Source organism: Sminthopsis crassicaudata, chromosome 3 (genome assembly GCF_048593235.1).
Source record: "Sminthopsis crassicaudata isolate SCR6 chromosome 3, ASM4859323v1, whole genome shotgun sequence".
NCBI classification, from domain to species: Eukaryota; Metazoa; Chordata; class Mammalia; order Dasyuromorphia; family Dasyuridae; genus Sminthopsis; species Sminthopsis crassicaudata.
This window is the reverse complement of record NC_133619.1, coordinates 365330226-365352178: the sequence shown is the minus strand read 5'-3', so window position 1 is coordinate 365352178 and position 21953 is coordinate 365330226. Positions and strand designations below refer to the sequence as shown.

The window sequence follows — 21953 nt, the reverse complement described above, 5'->3', positions numbered from 1 at the left end:
GGGAGGGGCATCCTGAATCTTCAGAACCATGGGAATTGCCTATGGCAGAAATCTTCAAGCTACCTGGCAGCCCCAAGGAAAGGGAGGGAAGGACTTCTACTCCAGGTTTGGCAAATAGCTCATCATAGCATTTGGGTTCCTGGAGCCTGTTCAGGAAAAGGCAAGTAGCCTGAACCTATTTTAAGGAGACCAGGTTGGGCAGTGTGTCATAAGTAGAGCCAATGTCATACTCTCTCCCAACCTGAGAGAGTTCAAGCAAAGCAGGTTTCTTTATCTACTTTGGGGCACCAATTCCACTTTTCTATCAGAGAGCCCATCTCCTTATTTATCTAAAACCTGTGAGATCAAAGGCAAGTTTCCCAGCAATTAGGAAGTAAAAGTATCTTTTGAAATCCAAAGACCTAAATCTTGAGCAATATGTGGGAGTTGGATGTTCAGCGTGTCTGACTTTACATGACCCCACCAGTTTTCTTGCCAAAGGTACTGGAGTGGTTTGCATTTCCTTCTCCAGCTCATTTTACAGATTAGAAAACTTGAGGGAGATAAATGGGTGTGTGTGTGTGGTGTGGGTAGAATTATATTACTTTATTTCTATTAGTTCTTTCTCTGGATTCAGATAGCATTTTTCTTCATATGTCCTTTATATAGGACATATACATGTATATGTATATATATAATTTGGATATTTATAAATTGTTTTGCACAGGAAATTCTGAGGCTAGTTAACTCAAGTCTTCCTAACTCCAGGCCCCATCACCATCTAACTGCCCCTAATAAATGGGAGGTATCCAGGCTTAGTAGATGTAGTTAGGAAGAGTAGAATCAAAATTTGGCTACAATTTTTAGTACAGTGAATGTGTCTTAGTAGAGACCAATGAACAGCATGACTTTCACTTCTTTTATGAACTGAGGCTGCCAAATCCCTAGAAAGTCAAAACCCAAATCATTTTATCTCTTTGAATGTTTCCTTCTTTGTAAAATGGAGTACCTGCAAAACATACCTCCAAAGAGTCCTTTGCAAAACTTAAAGCCTATATGTAAAAATGGTGAGGATGACAATGATTACTCTATAGGCACTAACTGCATGGAGCATGTAGGGATTTGATTAAAAAAAAAAATTCAGAGTTCTTGAACTCATAGATTCTGAGAATATGTGACTTGGTAGAACCCTACAAATCATTTCATCTTTAGATTAAGATCTCTAGGGAGGCTGAGGATAGATTTTAGAGAATCCCTTATCTTAGGTAGGGGAAAAAATACATTTTTATTTTCATTAACCTCTAACTGAAACTTAGTATTTCCTTCCATTATGAATCTAAAAAAACATGTTAAGAATCCATTCATGAACTTCACTAGAGGCCAAAGGTATCTCTCACATACACATCCATATACATATGATAGAGGGAGATGGAGAGAGAGAGAGAGAGAGAGAGAGAGAGAGAGAGAGAGAGAGAGAGAGAGAGAGAGAGAGAGAGAGCTAGAGCTAGCATGCGCACAAGAGCTCTTTAATTTTGCAAAGGAAGCCCAGAAATCCTTAGCAAATCAGTGAGAGTCAGGATTAGAATCCATCTCTTTACTCCCCCTGAAGTGTGTTTTCCCTTTAATGCAGCTTAAACTCCCATGCCACTCCTCCAGCCCTCAATCTGGGACTTGAATGCTATTTTGGTAGGATTGTATTTGTCTAATTTCTTGGCAAAGAAGACCAAATGAAAAGAACTTTGCCAGCTGGTATGAATTTTCAGGCATGTGAGACCTGGTGGTGGGGATGTGCGAGAGAAGGAGAAAGATTGGGAGGATTTGGCTGACTCAGTTCACACAAGTAGTAGAAGCTATGTGGTTCCATGGTCTTCATTCAGAGACCCCTGTGCTATCCTGAGGAAGTACAAATATGAAGCTTGTAGTGGAGGAGAATTGGAACCTGGCAAGGGACAGCTGGCACATGAAAAATGGTCTCCTTGTCTCTGGCTGGAAGAGACTACTAGGGGACAAGATTTCTAAAAATAAGACTGCTACGTTACATGAATTTGTCATAGGTACCAAAGACTTTCCTTGCAAAAATTCTTGTAGGTTAATGGACCCAAGTATTGGTACCCTCAAATTATAGAGAAGGAAACCATCTGCAAACAGGAAGGTAGCTCTTCTGACCCTGATCCCAGGATACTTCTTCCCACCCCACTCCATCCTAACAAAACAAACAATGACTTCAGAGAGGCAGTAGCATGGGCTGTACCCACAGTGTGGTGGGAGGAGAATGGAGCCCCATTGGTCCAGTCAGTGGCTATAGAGGCAAGCTGATTAAGTTAAGCACTTAGTGAAATTGCTTTCTAGTATCTGAACAGGGAATGAGATTCTTTATTTAAAGTGAGACAGCTGCCGGCCTAAGTGGTTATTAAAAGCTAAGGTCAAGGCTCATTGTGTATTGGGGCAGGAAAAGCTTTTTTTTTTTTTTTTTCCCTTCACACTGAGGGGTTGTGGGAATATAGAAATGGGGGAGGTGAGCAGCAGAATAAGAAAAGAAACTTGAAGTAAAAAAATGACTGGAAATGTTATGCTTGCTATGTATATATAAAATCTAAACCCCTTTTGCTGGCCATCGGGACCCTTCCTAATCTGACCCATAGGCTTCTCTCTCACCAATCCTCTGTACCTGTTTTCTAGTGCATCTTGTTATCTCATTGAATACATCTCCAATTTTCCCAATGGTCATTTTATCATTCCCACCTTCCAGATTCCCCAGAATGCACTTAACCTCTTCTCACTGCCTATTCAAATCCTACCTATATTCCAGAGCCTAGTTAGTTATCCACATCCTCCATGAAGCTCTACCTGATGACTCCAAGACCCCTCACTCATCTCCGACTGCCCTAAATATACATGTGTGGTCACATTATCATTTAGTTTAGCATCTAAAATAAGTCTGACCAAGTGCATTTAGTAACCCCAGACATCGCAATTTCCTCAGATTCCACTCTTGCTCTCTAAGGGCCACAAACTAATCCCTTAACATCCTAAAATATGCAGAGACAATTATAGAGATGGCTGTTTGTCCCTTTGTTCTCTAAGAGGATCCTGACAACAGGGAGGTGATGCTATAACATGCACTTCAATTAAATTTGAGTGAAGGAGGGCTGTGCAAAGTCACCAGTCTCACTTTCCCCTCCAGAACTATCTGTAATCAGTGGTCAGATATAGATAGATCAGGATGACTGAAGATAACCTTCATAAAGATTTCCGGCAAAAAGAAGGGGAAGGGGGAGGACCTAAAGTCAAAAAGAGGACATTTTTGCTGTTTGCTTGTTTTCTTTTCTTTTTATTTGTTTTTCAACCTGCCTGAAGGGTTTGGGGAGAATTAGGAGATTACCTAAAGAGGGAATGGCCAAATGGCTCTAACCCCTTTAGATTCCTTTAGACTAGAGGTCATACTCAAGATTTCACAGTCAACATACTGTAGTGAAACAGGGGCCTTGAAAGGGCTTGCACTTAGAAGCAGTGTGTACTTTAATTAGTGTTCTTCTCCCTTGCTTCTCAAAACTGGCTTCTACTGCATGGTAGAAAGGATATCAGCATTTCTGTGAGTAACTCTAATTCATGGGAGGACCTAGACAATTAAGGTGATTGTTGAAAGAACCACATTTAAGCTGTTTAATTTTCAAAACATATGCATGGATAATTTTTCAACATTAACCTTTGCAAAACCTTGTGTTCCAATTCTCCTCCCCATTCTCCCCTCCCCAGATAGCAAGTGATCCAATACATGTTAAACATGGTAAAAAATATTTGTCAAATTATATATGTATATATATATATATATATATACATATATATATACACATACATATTGCTGCACAAGAAAAATCAAATCAAAAAGAAAAAAATGAGAAAGAAAACAAAATGCAAGCAAACAACAACAAAAAGAGTGAAAATGCTAAGTTGTGGTCCACACTCAATTTCCACAGTCCTCTCTCAGGGTGCAAATGGCTCTTTTCATCACAAAAATCATTGGAACTGGTCTGAATCATCTCATTGTTGAGGAGAGCTACATCCATCAGAATTGATCATCTTATAATCTTCTTGTTGCTGTGTACAATGATCTTCTGGTCCTACTCATTTCACTTAGCATCAGTTCATATAAGTCTCTTCAAGCCTCTCTGAAATCATCCTCTTAATCATTTCTTATAGAACAATAATATTCCATAAGTTTCATATAACATAACTTATTCACCCATTCTCCAACTGATGGACATCCAATCAGTTTCCAGTTTCTTGCCACTACAAAAGGACTGACACAGACATTTTTGCACATGTGGATTCCTTTCCCTGCTTTATGATCTTTTTGGGACACAGACCCAGTAGAGACACTGATGGGTCAAAAGGTATACGTAGTTTTAAAATCCTTTGAGCATAGTTCCAAATTGCTCTCCAGAATAGTTGGATCTGTTCACAATTCCACCAACAATGTATTAGTGTCCCAGTTTTCCCACATCCTCTCCAATTTGTATTATTGTCTTTTCCTGTCATTTTAGCCAATCTGAGAGATGTATAGTGGTATGAAAGGACCACATTTTAGAAAGATCATTTCCAAATTGACTAAGTAACAAGGGAAGATGATATGAGGACTAAAAGAAAGCATGAAGAGAACATAACGTACAATGATTTTTTGGAAAAAAAGAAAAAAGAAAAACCTGGACGGGGCAGCCAAATAGAGTAATGGATAGAGTATTGGCCTTGGAGTCAGAAAGACCTGAATTCAAATACAGCCTCTGACATGACACTCTTTAGCATTTCCTCTGGGCAAATCACTTAACTCCATTGCCTTAAATTCTGGGGCCTATGGAAGAGTAGATTTGGGGGATTAGGGATAGGGATGTTCTTTGACTTCAAATAAAGTGAATAGAGCACTGGAATTTCAAGAAGCAAATTTAGGTAGACCTTATTCAAAATGTCTGGGCTCAAAATCTGACTGTTACTTTTTAAGGCTTGTCACTTTTTCTCAGTTTCTTCATTTGTAAATATCCTTAAATTCTGTGATCCTAGGATCATTATACTCAATTCTGCATTCCCTAATTATAAGCATTTTATTAATTCTTTGATTAATTCAATAAGAATTATGAGTGTGATTTTTGGATTTGTGGACCTATTATCAAATATGATACCTGGTATAGCATAGGAAATTAATAAATGCTTGCTGAATTGAATTAAGCCTCTACTCTAGGTTTGGGAATATAAAGAAAAATCAGAACACTGCCCTTAAAGAGCTGATGTTTTGGGGGGCCACATCTTCGGGGGGGGGGGGTCTATGTAAGGCACAGGGATGGCATTCAGCAAAAGAGCACTGGTTAGAACAAATTTTTCACTGTATTCCTGTGTGGTACATGGAAATGACCACTGGCTTAGCAACCAAAGGACAGCCAGGTAGTTCAGCAGATAAAGTGTCAGGCCTGGAGTCAGGAAAACTCATTTTCCTGAATTCAAACCTGACCTCAGATACTGGCTGTGAGACCCTGAGCAAGTCCCTTAAACTGTTTGCCTCAATTTCCTCAGCATTCCAACTTCTTTACCAAGAAAATCCTAAAAATGGTCATGAAGAATTGGACACAACTGAAAACTAGTAAACAATAATACCAGTCATCAAAAGATCTAGATTCAAATTCCACCTCTGATATTTTCTGTTACTGTATAAATATAAGTGAGTCACTTTAATCTGCTTTAGCTCCAATTTCCTCATTTGCAATATGAGACAGTTGGATGGACACCTGAGGTTCCTTTGAGTTTGTATCTATGATCTGTGTATATATATGAGCTAAGTATATAGTAATATATAGCAAGATACACAAAGGATTTTTCTTCTTAAATTTGGTCAACTCTCTATAAAGACCTTCCAAGAGGAAGAAGATACTTGTTATTATGGAAATGAAACAGTTCATCTAAAAAATAACCAAGCACCGAACTCTTACTAATTAATGTGTCTTTAGAAATTATGGCAGTCATCTATTTCTACAAAATTGGTGCTGATAGTTTTCCAAACTCCCCTAGCTGACTCCAGGTGCTTTACCAATTGATCTTTTGCTAATGAGAGACAGATGAGTCCCTAAATTATAGAAAAACAGCAACAAAGCCCCTGCCATCTTTAAGCCATTATTATGTAGCAGATGGGTTATGAATATGATGTCATGGAAAATATTCCAAGACTGTGGAACTATTCTGAGGTGTACAAAGTTGGGGAACAGGAAGAGGGTTTAAGTATTTTGCCAATTATCTTTCAAAACTGGAATTGTCAAGACTAGCTCCATTTTTTATTTAAGAGAAGTATTCAAAAGTGCTATAATAGAAGTAAGGCAAAAGACCACAGTTTAAATCCTGATTATTTTGCCATTTGCCATTTTTGCAGTCCTAGGAGTCATCCTACTGCTTTTTTTCTTGTCTATAAAGTGAGAGTTATTATACTTGCACTATTTACTTCACAGAATTATTGAGATAGGCCTGGAAGTTTTGTATTCAATTAGGCAAATTCAGTAAACATTTATTAAGCACTTGCTCGGTTCTAGGCCATTGAGATACAGACAAATATGAAATAGACCCTACCCTCAAAGTGCTTTCATTCTGTAGGAGAATAATTATGAGGCTCCCTAGCTCCCTATTTACTAGTTGTGTATGAAAATAAGCATCACTCTCAGTGGCTCTGGGAGTGAGATGCATTTATGGCATGGATCAGCATGCCTCCAAATAACAGGGAGTGTGTAGCACAAATATTCCATACTTTATTTATAACAAGCAAGGCTTTTTTTTTTTTTTTTCCTCATAGCATGAGGAAACATCACTTTTTTCCCAGAATAGTTAGGAATATTAGGGATGAGACTAACATTAGATATTAGAGATAAATGGATAGACTAACACTCTAGCTTTCCAGAGATAACTAGAAGTTATCCAGAATGTGTCCAAAGTCTTCAACCAGCTTGCACTAAGATTTTTAGAACATTGTATACTGGTTTAAAGTTTCCAAGTCACTCTGTATTCATCTCATTTGACTGTATCTTGTGAAAATAGATACTATGTATTATTTTCCCCATCTTACACATGAGAAAACGAAGACTGGGAAAAGTTGTATGCCTTCTTCATGGTCAAAAAGCTAATGTCAAGAGTTGATTCCAGGTACAGCACAGTGACACTGACCTGGGGTGGGTGTGGATTATTCTTGAGAATCAGGAGATTTGCTTCTCTTTCCTATTACCAAATAGCCAAATACTTAGCTCTCTTGCTGTGGCTTTAGTGAGTAAATCCCACCCATACCTCTGCCTCAGGGCAGGACCACATCCAGTCTGTGTTTTGTTCTTTTCAAAACCTGAACTCTGTCAACTTTCCTGGTCATTTTCCTCCCAAGTTGACTGTTTGGATGATTTGAACACCACTCCCTTTACTTTTCCATCTGCTCATTAGTTTAAAGAACTGTGTTAAAATTCAGTTCCTGGTAAACCCAAAGTGATTTATAAGAATTCATTCATTCACTCAGTGAGTATCTTTAAGTTTTTCAGTTGTGTCCAACTCTTGATACCATTTGAGGATTTTTGTGGCAAAAATGACAGTGGTTTGCCTTTTTTTTTTTTCTCCAGCTCAGAAAAAGAAACTGAGGTAAACAGGGTGAAGTGACTTGCCCAGAGTGACACACCTAGTAAGTGCCTAAGGCCATTTCTGAACTCTGGAATATGTATTTTCTGATCCTGCACTTTAATCCACTGATCTTCTTTTAAGTGAGTAGCCCAGTGATTCAGCACTGTTAGGTGTTGTTAAACTCAATGAGATAGTTGATAAAAAATACTTTTCAAACCTTATAGGACTATATAATTGCCAATTATTATTCTAGTGTAGTGATGACTTTATTCTCTGAGTTTTTTACCCCTTGCCTGCCTGGGGAGATAAGCGCGTTTATTGAGCTGTGGGATGGGAGGTGCTGAGAGGGGGGTTGCTGGTAAATGTTTAACAATTAGGCTGGAAGGGAGGGTGTTGTTAGAATATATGTGCAAATATTAACACTAAACAATCGACAAAATAATAAACCAAAAATTGATTTGTCCAGATTGCTAATTTCTGAGGTGTGAATTCCCTAAAAATTTGACTATGGTCTCTTGAGAATCCTTCCCAACTGACTCTAGCATGCCAGTAGATTTGTAAAATAAAACCTTTCCTCAAGGACTTTAAAGTCAGTCTCATTGGAGAAAAGCTTTTTGAGGGGAGAGATTGTTTTGTCTTTGTATTTCTCATGCCTATCACTGTGTGAGACGGTTAGTACAGACGTGTGTTCTTTTATACTTCACTTTATTGCACTATGCTTTTTACAAGTTAAAGTTTTGTAGCAACCCTTTCTCAAGCAAGCTATAAATTCCATTTTTCCAACTGCTTGTGCTCATGTTGTGTCCCTGTGTTATATTTTGGTAATTCTTGCAATGTTTCAAACTTTTTCATTATTATTATATCTGTTGTAATCTGTGATGCGCACACACACACACACACACACACACACACACACCTTTTTGGGGGAGTATCATGTAAGAAAATTATAAATGTTATATGTGCTTCGATTGCTATACTGACAATATCAAAATTAGGCCAAGTAATAACCCTTCAGTAGCTGCTAAATGTTCAAGAGAAAGGAAGTTAACCAATGTGACAAACTTTATTGTCTTATTTTTTTAAATTGTCCTAGCTCTTATATCCCAAAGAGATCATAAAGGAGGGAAAGGGACCCACATGTGCAAAAATGTTTGTGGAAGCCCTCTTTGTAGTGGCAAGAAACTGGAAACTGAATGTTTGTCCATCAATTGGAGAATGACTGAATAAGTTATGGTTTATGAATGTTATGGAATATTATTGTTCTATAAGAAACAACCAGCAGCATGATTTCAGAGGGGCCTGCAGAGACTTACATGAACTGATGCTAAGTGAAATGAGCAGAACCAGGATATCATTATACATGGCAACAAGATTATATGATGATCAATTCTGATGGACATACCTCTTTTCAACAATGAGATGATTCAAGCCAGTTCCAATGATCTTGTGATGAAGAGAGCTATCAACATCCAGAGAGAGGACTGTGGGAACTGAATGTAGATCACAACATAGTATTTTCACTCTTTTTGTTGTTGTTTGCTTACATTGTGTTTTCCTTTTTTATCTGATTTTTCTTGTGCAGCAAGATAATTATATGTATATATATATATACATATATTGGATTTAACATATGTTTTTAACATGTTTAACATGGGATTACTTGCCATATAGAGGAAGGAGAAAGGAGAGGGGAAATTTGGAACACAAAGCTTTGCAAGGATCAGTGTTGAAAAATTATCCATGCATATTTTTTTTGTTTTGTTTTATTTTGTTTTGCTGAGGCAATTGGGCCATGCATATATTTTAAAAATAAAAAGCTTTAATAAAATAATAATATTGTTTAATAAAAAATTGCCACATCTGCCCTAAGGCTTTAGTAACCACCACCCTGCAATCATCAACATCAGGACAACACCCTCCACCAGCATAAAGATTATAACTTTATGAAGGTTCAGTTGATGGTTAACATTTTTAAACAGTAAAGTATCTTAAATTAAGGAATATTCATTTTTAATCATAATATTATTAGATTATAGTATAGTGTAAGCATAACTTTTACATAGACAAAAAAACTAAAAAATTGTAAACATAACTTTTATGGGGACCAGGGAACCAGAAAATTTTATGTGACTCACTATATGGCAATATTCACTTTATTGTGGTGGTCTGAAACTGAATCCACAGTATCTCTGAGGTATTTCTGTTGGTGCTTAATAAATTTTTCTTAATGCATTGCTTGATAAATGTATAAAACACTTAAATGAGAAGAAGAATAAATATAAAATGTATACATGCTACATGCATGTGATAATGTGCCAAGTGAGTAGAATGGGAAACAAATACAATGAACTCAGAGTAGGAAAAGATTGCTAGGATTAGAGATGGCAGAAAATAATCAATGGTTGTGATGCAACTTGGATTGGGCTGGAAAGCCAGAAAAAGAGATATGATCTGGATAGATAGAAGAGAGGAAAACATTTCAAATGGGGGGAATTGCATAAGCATAAGAATTATATATAATTGTTGTTCTTCCAGATACAACAAATAGCCCTATCAAATGTTTGCATTTCTATAGTACTTTGTATCTTAAATTGTAAAGGGCCAAAAGTTAAGAGTCCATTTCAGGTTTTGAAATTTAGAGTAATTTGGCTCACCAATTTCCCTTCCAGTAAACAATAGCAAAGACTGAGCTGTTTAATATATTGATAAAATCCTGGTGTCTAAAGCAAAATGCAAACTCTAAGAGATCAAAGACACACCTTTAAACTTAAAACTGGAAAAGCAGTCCACAATGGAGACCAAAGTCATTTGAGAGAAATGTACTTGAAGACTTTGGTATGATAATTTTGCTCTGATGTGTTATCACAACTGTTTACAATTCTGTTGAAGTGGCCAAAATCTGGGCCTAACCATTTGCATCTCAGTGGACTAGGTTTGTTACAGCGGATAAAGGAATCTCAAAGAGTGTACTATGTATTAGCTCTATAAGCATTGGAACTATATATATTTGTCTCTCTGACCAATAAATTTGAAGATTGCATAAGACATTCTTTCATCTGGCCCTCTGTTTTCACACCCTTTATCATTACTGGAGAAAGACTCCAACATTATGTCTGTCATTCACTGAGCTGTATGCTCTGGGGAAAACTGCTTTCTTTCTCAAGCCTAAGTTTCCTCATCTATAAAATGAAAAGGTTGTACAGCAAAACTTCTAAGAGTCCTTTCAGATAACCTGTAATCTTATGAACTAATTAATTATTGTTATTGTTGCTCTCATTATGAATTAGCGGGCAGGTCTTATGGAGACTTTGTGATGTGTCCAACCCTATGCTAGGGAGAAGGAAACAAAAGGAGTGTCAAATGAGGCATATGTGTGCCCTTTTTCAACCTTGGAAATCTTCTGCAGCACTCCCTCCCATGTTGTGTGTGAACCCACAGTTGAGTTCACTGTGAGATATTACTTGAAGGCACAGAATTAATATTATTAGAGAGTAGAATTTGTTGAGATTCTTAATTTCAAGATCAGAACCAGGTCACGACTTCCACTAGTAATGCACCAAGCTTCTATTAGTTCAGAATGGGTAAGGAATATAATGATCATGTTAAGCAGATCAATATTACCTAAGTTGCATCCATCAAACATGGATTCTTGAATTTTAAACAATGAGCCCCCATTTATTTCTCTTTAATATCTAATTTTTCCTCAATTACATATAAAACAATTTTTAAAATTTGGGTTTTTTAAAAATTTGAGTCCCAAATTGTCTCTATCCCTTTCAACTTCCCCACCCTCTCCCAATGGGAAAATAAACAATTTGATGTAGATTATAATGTGCAGTCATGTCATACATACATCATATTAATCATGTTGGAACACTCATTATGAAAGCTTATCAAAAAATCCTTATTACTAAAATGGGGATCCATATAGTAAGATAGTTCTTTGATCACTGGGAATGTACTTTGGGCCGTGGGCTCCCACTATAAAAATCTGTCATCATCACATAACCATTCTGGGCAACTAAACTTTGCTAGTCGGTTGGACTAGGGATAAATAGATGTTTACTCTAAGCATGCCTGGATTCTTGTAAGCCAGGTGCTTACAAAATGCCGTTTTATTTTTGTTGTTGTTGTTGTTGTTGTTGTTTGTTTGTTTTTTGTTTTGTTTTTGTTTTACTCCAGTGTCTTATAGCTAACTTCCTGAATGGAAGAGCAAGAAAGTCTGGGTGGAAGCTGGGGTCTGTCTCTCTCGTGGCTGTCTCTCCACTGGCTGGGATCAGCAAATAGAGATGACAATGAATTCACAAAAAGCTTCAGAAATAATCATCAGATAATGAAGGCTGGGGTGACTAATGTAGACTTCCTCCCCTGACAGTTGACAGATTGCCACTTTCAGCTGGATCATTATACTCGGTTTTCTATCCTGAAGATCAAACACAGGCTCTTGAAACATATAGCTCATTTCTTGGATAGAAAAGTTGGGGGATAATACACTGAGTGACTTACATAATGGTCCCCTGGCCCAGTCTTCTATATCTAAGACTGTAATTAGCAGGAACAAGGTTTCCTCACCAAACAGGAAATATATACACAGAAACACATTGCCTAACAGTGCACTCTCCAACCGTGCATCATTCACCAGTCGACACTTCTCCATTGTGTGGTCTGGCATCCGGAGCCCAAGCTGATAAAATACTTGGATCCCATCTCTGCCCCTTGCCTTTGGTGAGTGGCTCTGGTCTTGCCAGCAGTCCCAGTCTAGACCATCAAATTCATCTAATGGAATCATTTAGACTGGGCTTAAAAAAACAAAATTTAGATTGGGCCTAAAAGAAATCAGATCTGAAGCCTGAAGGGAAATGAAAGGATCCCAGCCAGCTATAAGATTAAATAGAAGTTAGAATTCTTTTGGATAGACTAGCTGAAACACCACTCAATTACTGGTAAATGTGCAGAGGGGCCAGAGCCATCTGAGGACATAGAACACTTCTGTTTGAAATTAGAGGGTTAAAATAGCTGTTCTGCTTCTTATTACATATATGATCTTGGCAAAAATCTCTTTATCTCTCTCTGGACCCTATTTTTCTCATCTGCAAAATAGAACTAAATTATATCCAAAGATCTTTCCACCTTAAATCTGATTTCTGATCCTCAAATCTTTGAAATGACATCACCTCATTAGGTATAGGTCCTTGTCAACTCATTTTCTGGCCCTCATTTATTCATTATGCCTTACCTCCTCCTCTTGCTGATTGAGCAATATTTTTTCCCATGCATGTATATGAGTATGTGAACTCTGGGGGTGTCTCTTGTAGGGAAGACACTGTGACTTGGTGATTAGAATAGAAGATTTGAGATCAGCAAGATCTGGATTTAAATCTTATCCTAACATTCATTAGAAGTGTTGCTTTATGAAATATAACTTCCCTGAGTCTCATTTTCCTTATCTATAAAATGGGGATACTGTTTACATCTACCTCACAGGGTTGTCATGAGGCTCACATGTGATAATGATGAGGTCTAGCTAGATAAGGTATACCTAAATAAAATTAGGATTAATTAAGGTCTAGTGGCAGGTTTGGGGTACAGGGAGTCAAATGGATCTCCCCTGTAACCCCTTTGGATTCGGTGCAAGGATACAAAGTTAAATGTGTTCTAGTGGTGGCGCAAAGTCCCCTGTAAAGGAATTTACAGGCCCGAAAACCTAGATTGATTAAAAAAAAAAAAAAAAAAAAAAAAAAAGGTTTATTGTAGGGTTAGGAAGTAAGGTAAAGTCTAAAGGTATTAGGTAGAGAAAAGAATACACCATAAGTGGTGGACAGAGAGTCTGTGATGCAAGCATGGTGCTAGCATGTTTCGATCCTCTGCTAAGAGATGATTCCAGCTTGGCTCTTTTATTTGGTAAAAGGGACTTATGGGTGGAGTCTCATGTTGGTTGCTTCTGAACCCAGCCTGGGCCAGAACTGGCCAGGTGGGGTTAGGAAACCTGAGCAGATGCAAAAGGGTGCTTTTGATCAGGTTTTGTAAATCAAAGATCAGTTATGGGGGTTGGGGATCAGAAAGGAATCTTAAAGGGGATGGGAGTCGAGAATGAGAAAGGAATCTTAAAGGGGATGAGGGTTGAGAATCAGAAAGGAATCTTAAAGGGGCTACCGCCAGCATCAATAACAAGCCTTTTGCAAATTTTAAAGTGCTCTTCAAATGTTGCTTTTTATTGTTGTTATACAGCAGAACTAAGCGATTTAGACTCTTCTCATTTGGAGACATTGGTGTTACTGGTTTTTTTTTTTTTTTTTTTTTTTTTTTTTTGCCAAATAAAAAGTTAGCCATCATTTGTACTTTTGAATTTTAGAGGCCCTCTTCACGTATGAGAAAGAGTCTGATAGTGAATTTTTAATATCAGGGCTTAAGGATACAATAACCTACAAGGTGTGGGTCCAGCATTTAATATGATTATTAGAGGGTTTTAAAAATCTCTGATGCTGTCATATCATGCAGCCCAATTCTGAATTTTAAATTTTTTATTAACTTAATTCATTTCAGTTCTTCATACCTGCTCTACAAAATAGTTGAGAATTCAGATTTTTTTCCCATCCCCTTCTAGTATTCTTTTTTTTTAAATAATATTTCGGTTTTTTCCTAATTATATGTTAAAACTTTTTTTTGAGTTACTATGCTTGACTACACAAGCCTATGAATTGTGAATTTACATAGTATTTTTCTCATTCAGTAGTGGTATGAGCATTTCTTTTTCCCCTGTCTAACCAAATTTAGGATTTGCATGTTGACAAATGGATACCTCTGTCATTTGCATTCTATTCTTTTGTAGAAACCTTTCAGACTTTGGAGAAAAGGGAAAGATAATGACTTTATTTTCATGGCATCTACATAACAATTCCAGGCAGCTTTACTACTGCCTAACCACAGAAAATGTTTATTAGAACCTCTTTGAAAGGTAGAAATGGTCCAGGAGAAAATAGAAGTGCCAAAGCTAATGTGTTTGTGGAAAGAACATAGCTTTTAAAACCTGATTTGAGATCCGCTTCTTGCTTTCTCTCTTATCCCATCTCTGGTTGACAGCATAATTGTGGGAAAGGGGGAAGGCAGCAGCCTGCTGGGGAATAATTGGAGGAAAGGACAGTATAGCATTAATTAGGCCCCTCCTTTCTTGGAAGGAACTGTCCTCTGCTGGAGAGGGGCAAAGGAAGAGTCCAGAGGGATATGGGAACAGAGAGCAAAGTATTAGCCATTCTTGGGTTGGCTTGCCTGGTAGGCCTAGCAAAGAAATAATATTTCCATGACTGATTGTGAGAAGAGAATCTGGTCTGGGTCAGAGAGTGCCTTGACCCATGAGTAGGTGAATTTTTAAATAACTCAGACCCTTCTGCTTGGCATGGAAAAGACTGAGGGTGAGTAAAGTCAAGATTCTGTTACTCATCATCCACCCAGACCTTCCCTTTTCCCTTCCTCTTTCATCCCCCTGCTTTGGAATACAGCTAAAATATACAATCTGGGGAGACCTGGAGGTAAGGAAACCCAGATCAACCATTAAATAGCTGGACCAGCCATTTTCATTGGGCTTTGGTTTGCTCATGGTAAATAGGGATAATAATCCCTTCCACACTTAAACTTGGGGTCCCTTTTTTTCCTGAGAAATTTGTATGTGATCCTGGGTATGTAGGTATATAAAATAAGTAGATAAGTCAAACATTTACTGATAAACATAATTTTGTGATTCCCATATTCAATTACAAGACCGCATGTGGGGTCACAAGTCCCACTTAAAGAGCTGCACTATAGCCTAACCCCCCCAAAGCATGAATCCCCCTCTTTAATATTCCCAACAAATTGTCATACAGCCTTAACTTGAAGACCTCCATTAAGAGGGAATAGACTTTCTACTAAAACGCCCCATCTCCTTTTTTGTACAGTTCTAATTATTAGTAATTATATTGAGCCATTAAATTCCCTATAACTTCCACCCATTGTCAGTTAGTCAGTCACTAAATATTAAGCAGCTATTCTGTGTCAAGCACTGTGCTAAGCCTGGAATAGGAGTACAAAGAAAAGTGAAAGACAGTCCTTACAACCTGAGGAATTCAAAATTCATTTTTTAAAAGTTTTTTATTTTCAAAACCTATGCATAGGTAGTTTTCAACATTCACCCTTGGGTTCCAAATTTTTCCCCTCCCTTTCACCCACCTCTCCCCTAAACAGCAAATAATCCAATATATATTAAACATGTGCAATTCTTTATACATATTTTCACAATTATCATGCTGCACAAGAAAAATCAGATCAAAAGGGAAAAAAGTGAGAAAGAAAAACAAACAACAGCAAAGGTGAAAAAACTCAGTCCCTGTAGCCCTCTCTCTGGATGCAGATGGCTCTCTCCACCACAAGCCTATTAGAGGCATTTTAATTTTTAAAGAAGTCTCTTCAGTATAAAAAATTCTTTAGGACTGAAAAAGAATAAAACTACAATGAACAAATGGCAGATTGATAGTTCGTTCTGGGACTACTTATGTCCTGCTTAGTAAAGATGTCCCTGAGTACAGTGGCCATGGTTGTAATGGGGAACACCGTGAGATGGGGAAGGGAAGGAGGGAGAATGCTAACTGAACCTTTCTTCCCTCTTATCTTCCCTTTTTTTCTTGGTTGTCCTTTTGGTTGCTAGATTCAGAGTGCCTGGGCTCTCTGGGTTGTCCCCAATTACAAAAAGCGCCAGCAGGCACTATTAAGACCTCTTCATGTCACTGTGACTTCTCAGTTATCTCTCTTCAAAAATACTACCTGCCAGTGCGGGAAGAAGTAAATAATAGGACTTTTCATGCCTCTGAAAGGCTTATAATCTCTTGTTTAGTAGTGCCACCTTCTGAATAGATAGTAAAGCAAAACAGAGTCCCAGGTCCCTTAGATGAATAACTAAAATACATGAAATCAATTCAAACACCAAAATGCCTGATGTCACACTAACATGTTTGTACAGACAGAATTTTGCAATTTGCAAAGCACTTTCCCCTCTACAAGCCTAAACTTTTACTTGGTTTATAGTTGATTTTGCATAATCACATGATCCATAAGGGTAGAACTGGGTTCCATCCAAAATCTTTAGAGGATTTTTAAGGTAATAGATTTAGAACTAGAACTTCAAAACTTTCTTAAGGATCTTTAAGGTCATTCAGTCCAAACCCTTCATTTTGCTGTCTGAGGCATTTGCCAACTTGCCCAAGGCCACACAAACACTATGACAGACTCAGGAATTCACCCCAAGACCTCTGTTTCTAAATACAGTGATCTTTCCACTGAATCTTGTGGCATCAGATTTTGAAGCCAATAGTCCTTGATTTTTGCTAATTGAGCCCCAGAGTAGTAGATTCTGGAAGTGGGAAGGAACCTTAGAAATCATCTAATCCAGAACATCATTGGGATTTAACAAAACAAATAAAAATAAAATGCAATACAGAATGTTAATTTGTAGTTTTCTAAATTGGTATGCAACCTGCAGAGATCTATTTCTATTTTTTTTAGTTTGGCACCATCCACCTAATCCAATCCAACCTTTCCATTTTTTGAGATGAGAAAACTGAGATCCAGAGGGGGATTTCAGTAATTTGGCCAGAATTACAATCCTGTGTTTTTTCCACAACAGATTTTTGATTCTAATTGTTTTTTGTTTTTGTTTTTTATTATATATTTACTAGCATATAGCGTCATAGTTTAGTGGAAATAATGCTGTACTTGGAATCAAGAGACCTGGGTTTGGAGTGATCAAAGACAATGTGTCTGTTGATAGAGAGTTTAATCTCACTGAGCCCCAATTTCCTCATCTATGAAATGGTGATAATAATACCTATAGTTATCCACCTTACAAGATGTTTATGAGGCTTAAATGAGACAATGCTTGTTTCACAAATCTCAGAGCACAATAGAAACATCTGCTATTGTTATATTGTCATTCTACTCATTTGATCAAGCAGAAGGGGATTCAATCTATTACACTTGTCATCATTTAGATGGGACATTTTTATTAGAATTTTTGGTCTGAATCTTTGATTTCTTCAAGATTGGGAATTATATTGAAGAAACTCTTCCTTAACAAGGTGCACTAGTACTTGGATTGTAAATTATCTTAGAATATTCTTGCAGGATCACATAGGTAGTATATAGCAGAGACAGAATTTGAATCTTGACTTCAAAAATGGACTCTGTTCACTATACTATGTTGTCTTGAGTAGTGTGTCAGGGGATAATTCTTCTTATTAGTATCATAGAGTTACTGAGATTGGATGGAAGCCAAGTCTATGGATCCAGGATAGCCCAGTTCTTTATTAGTGTTAGTGTCGTTAAACTTGACAAAGCCAAAATTCAAACTGTCAGTTTGCTCTTTAAGCCTCAGTTCCTTCATCTGAAAAATGAGAAGATCAGACCAGATGATCTCTAAGGTCCTTTCTAGTTCTAATTCATAAATTTATATAGCCTACATATTTCATCATTCCATTTTCTAAAGTGAGCTTTCCAGGTTTTGTGACACTGAGCAAATATTTAGGGCTTTTAAAGTATATTCTATGTTAGGTGCTGTATGGGTACAGTATGATATATTTTCCTTGCCCTTTGGGAGTTTACTTTCTAGTGGGACAGACAGGTGAGACACACACACGCGCACACACACACACACATGAAACAATGAGGCAGTAAATGAAACTTAAAATGAGTGCTACTGATTCTAATTGCTGGGGATGTAGAGGTTCAAAGGAGGGAAAGGTCATTGTGGTCAAGAGCGATTTGGAAAGGTTTACTGAAGTAGGCTTGAGTTGGCCCACTAAAAACAAAACAAAACTGGGAGCTTGTGTCCCTGAGCTAATCATACTAAATCCAGGAATAGCAAGCACATGAGAAAAACCAGCTCCCTGGGGCTCCATGTCACATTTGATCTTCTGCAAAAATCCTCTGAACAGGGAGTGCTTTGTCTTTCATGTCTCACCTCCCAGACTGTCTTCTGCCTGATCTAGACAGCAAAAGGATTGAGCTGGTGGTAGGGTTCACTTGCCTCGGAAAATCCTACATTGTTGCTGAAGATGATTGGGGACAGCAATAGGGTGTAGCTTTTAACCATTTAGGACTTGATAGTCCTAAAACTCTTGATCTTTCCTTTAAAAAACGAAGTACCTGGAGGAAAGGAGTTTGGGGAAATTGTTGAGGGAGTGTGTGGGTGTGTTAGGGAGGGTATAGGTGTATACAAAAGAAGGTAAATGGAGGACTTAGGTGAAAGATGGGTAAAATAGTTGGCTCAATATAGTAGGACACTTTTGAGGTATTTACCAATCTGGAGCTCAGGAGCTCTAAGCTTGGGGAGGTATGGAGAGTGGGGGGAGGGGACAGAAGAAGAGATGTCCAGAAAGTGAAAAGGCTAAATCCTCCAGGGCATTGTTTCTGTCAAGATGTTGGAGGGAAATGGCAGATATCTATAGCATTCAGGATTTCCTAGTTGGGAAGTAAATTAGTGGGGTTTTAGAGTTGAAGAGGACCTTGGAGATCTTATAGTCCAACTCATTTTGTTTTAAAGATTTAGGAAACCTAAAGTCCAGAGAGGTAGACTAATTTAGCCAGGATCACACAGCTAGTTAGTAGTAGATCTGGGACTCATATCCTTCTGCTTTTTCCATTACATAGAAAACTGAAGAATATCTCAGCACCATGATGCCTGAGTTTGACACCTGGTTGAAAAAATGCCTCTTAAAGGCTACTATCAACATATTTCCCACTCTCTCCAGCCTCCAAACAGAAAAGCATTTTTTGTTCATTGTCTGGAAGGGAAGTACACACTACCTCCGGGCCATTATCTTACAGACCATTTTTAGAATTTTCAGTATTTCCATTCGGCAGACAACACAGCATATTGATTTAGCTGCATCTATTTCTGCTTTTCACAGAAGAAAAGTAAAAAAGAAAAAGAAAGAAAAGAAAGAAAAAAAGTGAGTCCCAGCTGACTAGTAATTAACTGGATAAGAGCAATGGAGCCAAGGAGGGACCCCAAGAGAAGGCAATAGCACCCACGTGGTACTTAAGTACAGTCTTTCATGCTCTTAGCAAAGATCTATTTGAGCCTCTTGCAAAGACAGCAGAAACACATTATTTGCCCTGAAAATCAGCTGCAATTTTTTTTAGGAGACAATGTGGAATGATGGGAAGAGAACTACTTTTGAAGTCAGGGGACCTTTATTTGAGCCTTACTTCTGCTACTTCCTAGCTTTGTAAGCATGGTTAATGACATGGCTACCTTTCTGAGCCTCAGTTCATTTAATTTCTCTGGGTCTCAGTTTTCGCCTTGATAAAAATGAGAGTGCCAAAATAAGAGAACCTGACCTTTGACATAAAAACATTGTATTAATCATTAAATGTTGTATAAATGTGAGTTGTTGTCATTAGGAAGTTGAATCATTTTTCAAGATTTTACTAGGTTTTTTCTAATACCGGGCTTGGACTTTTGTTCCCTTATTTTACATTTCTTCTCCCAATAAGCCCCAGGCCTTTTTAGTTTTCTGGAAGAATCTTTTTCCCAAACCCCGCATCCTTGGTAAAACCATCCTGAGAAAATCCCCTGAGCTTGACTATCTCAGTGCTAAGAAGAAAGGGCTTGAAACAAGCTGCTAAACCAGAGGCATCAAACCCATTTACATGAAACAAACCCAAACAATACATTTTAACCAAGCGTTGAATTAATCTGAGTTTTTGCTTGAGCCATAACCAAAATAATGAGTTTTCTAAAAATGATCGTACCTGAACAAGATATTTTCCAAATTGAACCAATGAGGTTCTTTCCAGTTCTCAGGTTAAAGATTCCAAACATGTAAAGGATTTATCCTAGAGAAATCAGCAGATAGCTGGAGGAAAAAAGGAAGGAAATACACTGGAAGAGACAGACAGAGAGAAGAAGAGAAAGACAGAGAAATTGAGAGAAGGGAAAGGGAAGGACAGAGAAGGGAAAAAAAGAAGAGGAAGAAAGAAAGAGCAAGAAAGGGAGAGGAGAGAAGGAAAGAAGGAAGGTGGGAGGGAGGAGGGTGTGAGGGGAGAGGAAAGAAAGAAGGAGGGGGGAAGGGAAGGAGAGAGAGGAGGGTGTGTGTGTGTGTGTGTGTGTGTGTGTGTGTGTGTGTGTGTGTGTGTGTGTGTGTGTGTGTAGTGGGGGGAGGGGAAGAGAAGACTACGGGAGAACAGACCAACAGGTAAATTATTTGGGGAATTGCTGTGGCATGATTTGGCAAGCATGAATACTCATGCTTCTGACAGTTTATATTGATAGTAATCCTAGGATAATGGGAAAGGATTAGGGATAAAATGGTAAATGTGGGAGGAGAGAAACTGAACAATAGCTAGAAGCAATTTTACATAATCTAACCCTCTCCTTTTACAGATAAGGATACTGTAGCTCTGAAAGATCATGTGACTCCTCAAGGTCAGTGGAGAGCCAAGATTAGAGTTCACAGGTTTATTATCTATGTGACCTTAAACTGCTTCCTCTCTTTGAATCTCATTTTCTTAATTTGTAAAAATAAGGGTGTTGAATTAGATGGAGCATTTTTAACTTGGGGGGGTCTGTGAATATATAACATTGTAGCCCTGAGATTACTATGTGTTTTCTATGAGTTATTCTGTGTCCAGTGCTTCTGCCTGGGAAGGTAAGTCAGAGAAAACAAACACATTAAATTTCAAGGATTCCCACAACATACATATATGGCTATATATCTATATATAATATACACACATTTTTAATAACTGCATTTCAATATATTTGATTGCCTTTATAATCTTATATATTTTATGCATTTAAAATTGTTAATTTTGAGAGTCCACAGAGAGTCTGTGACAGAAAAGGCAGGCAGGCAGCTAGAACTTAAATGCCTACTATCTGCTATGCACTTAGGATACAAAGAAAGGCTAAAAAACAAAAATAGTCTCTCTGTTCTCAAGGTAAAACATCACTGCCCTAGAAAATCCCTAAGCTGCTTTCCAATTAAAAAATCCTATGAAATCACTTATAAAGTTTCCTTATTCCTAGTTGATGTGCTTCTTCAGGTTCCCATCTTTCCTGATCCGCCTTAATGTTAGTGTCTTGCCCCCACTGGTTCTTTGTAGTCCATGTTCTATTTTTTTTTTTTTTTTTTTTTTTTGCCTTAAATTAACCTAAAGTATAATCCCTTCTCTTTCCTGTACTTTCAGTCCATTCTTTCTTCAGTGACCTCTATGATTGGAGGAGAGGTCCAGACTCTTTACACTCTCCTTGTTTTCCCCCTATTGTTTCTTCTATTTGAAAAGGGATGAATGGATTACCACAATATGGCAGGGAAGAA

General features: G+C 37.7%; 1 protein-coding gene across 3 annotated transcripts in view; it reads left to right on the top strand.

Annotated features, from left to right (window-relative positions):
- The window catches only part of STEAP3 (STEAP3 metalloreductase), a 70637-nt gene that overhangs the window by 16161 nt on the left and 32523 nt on the right, over nt 1-21953 (top strand). The window lies entirely within an intron of this gene.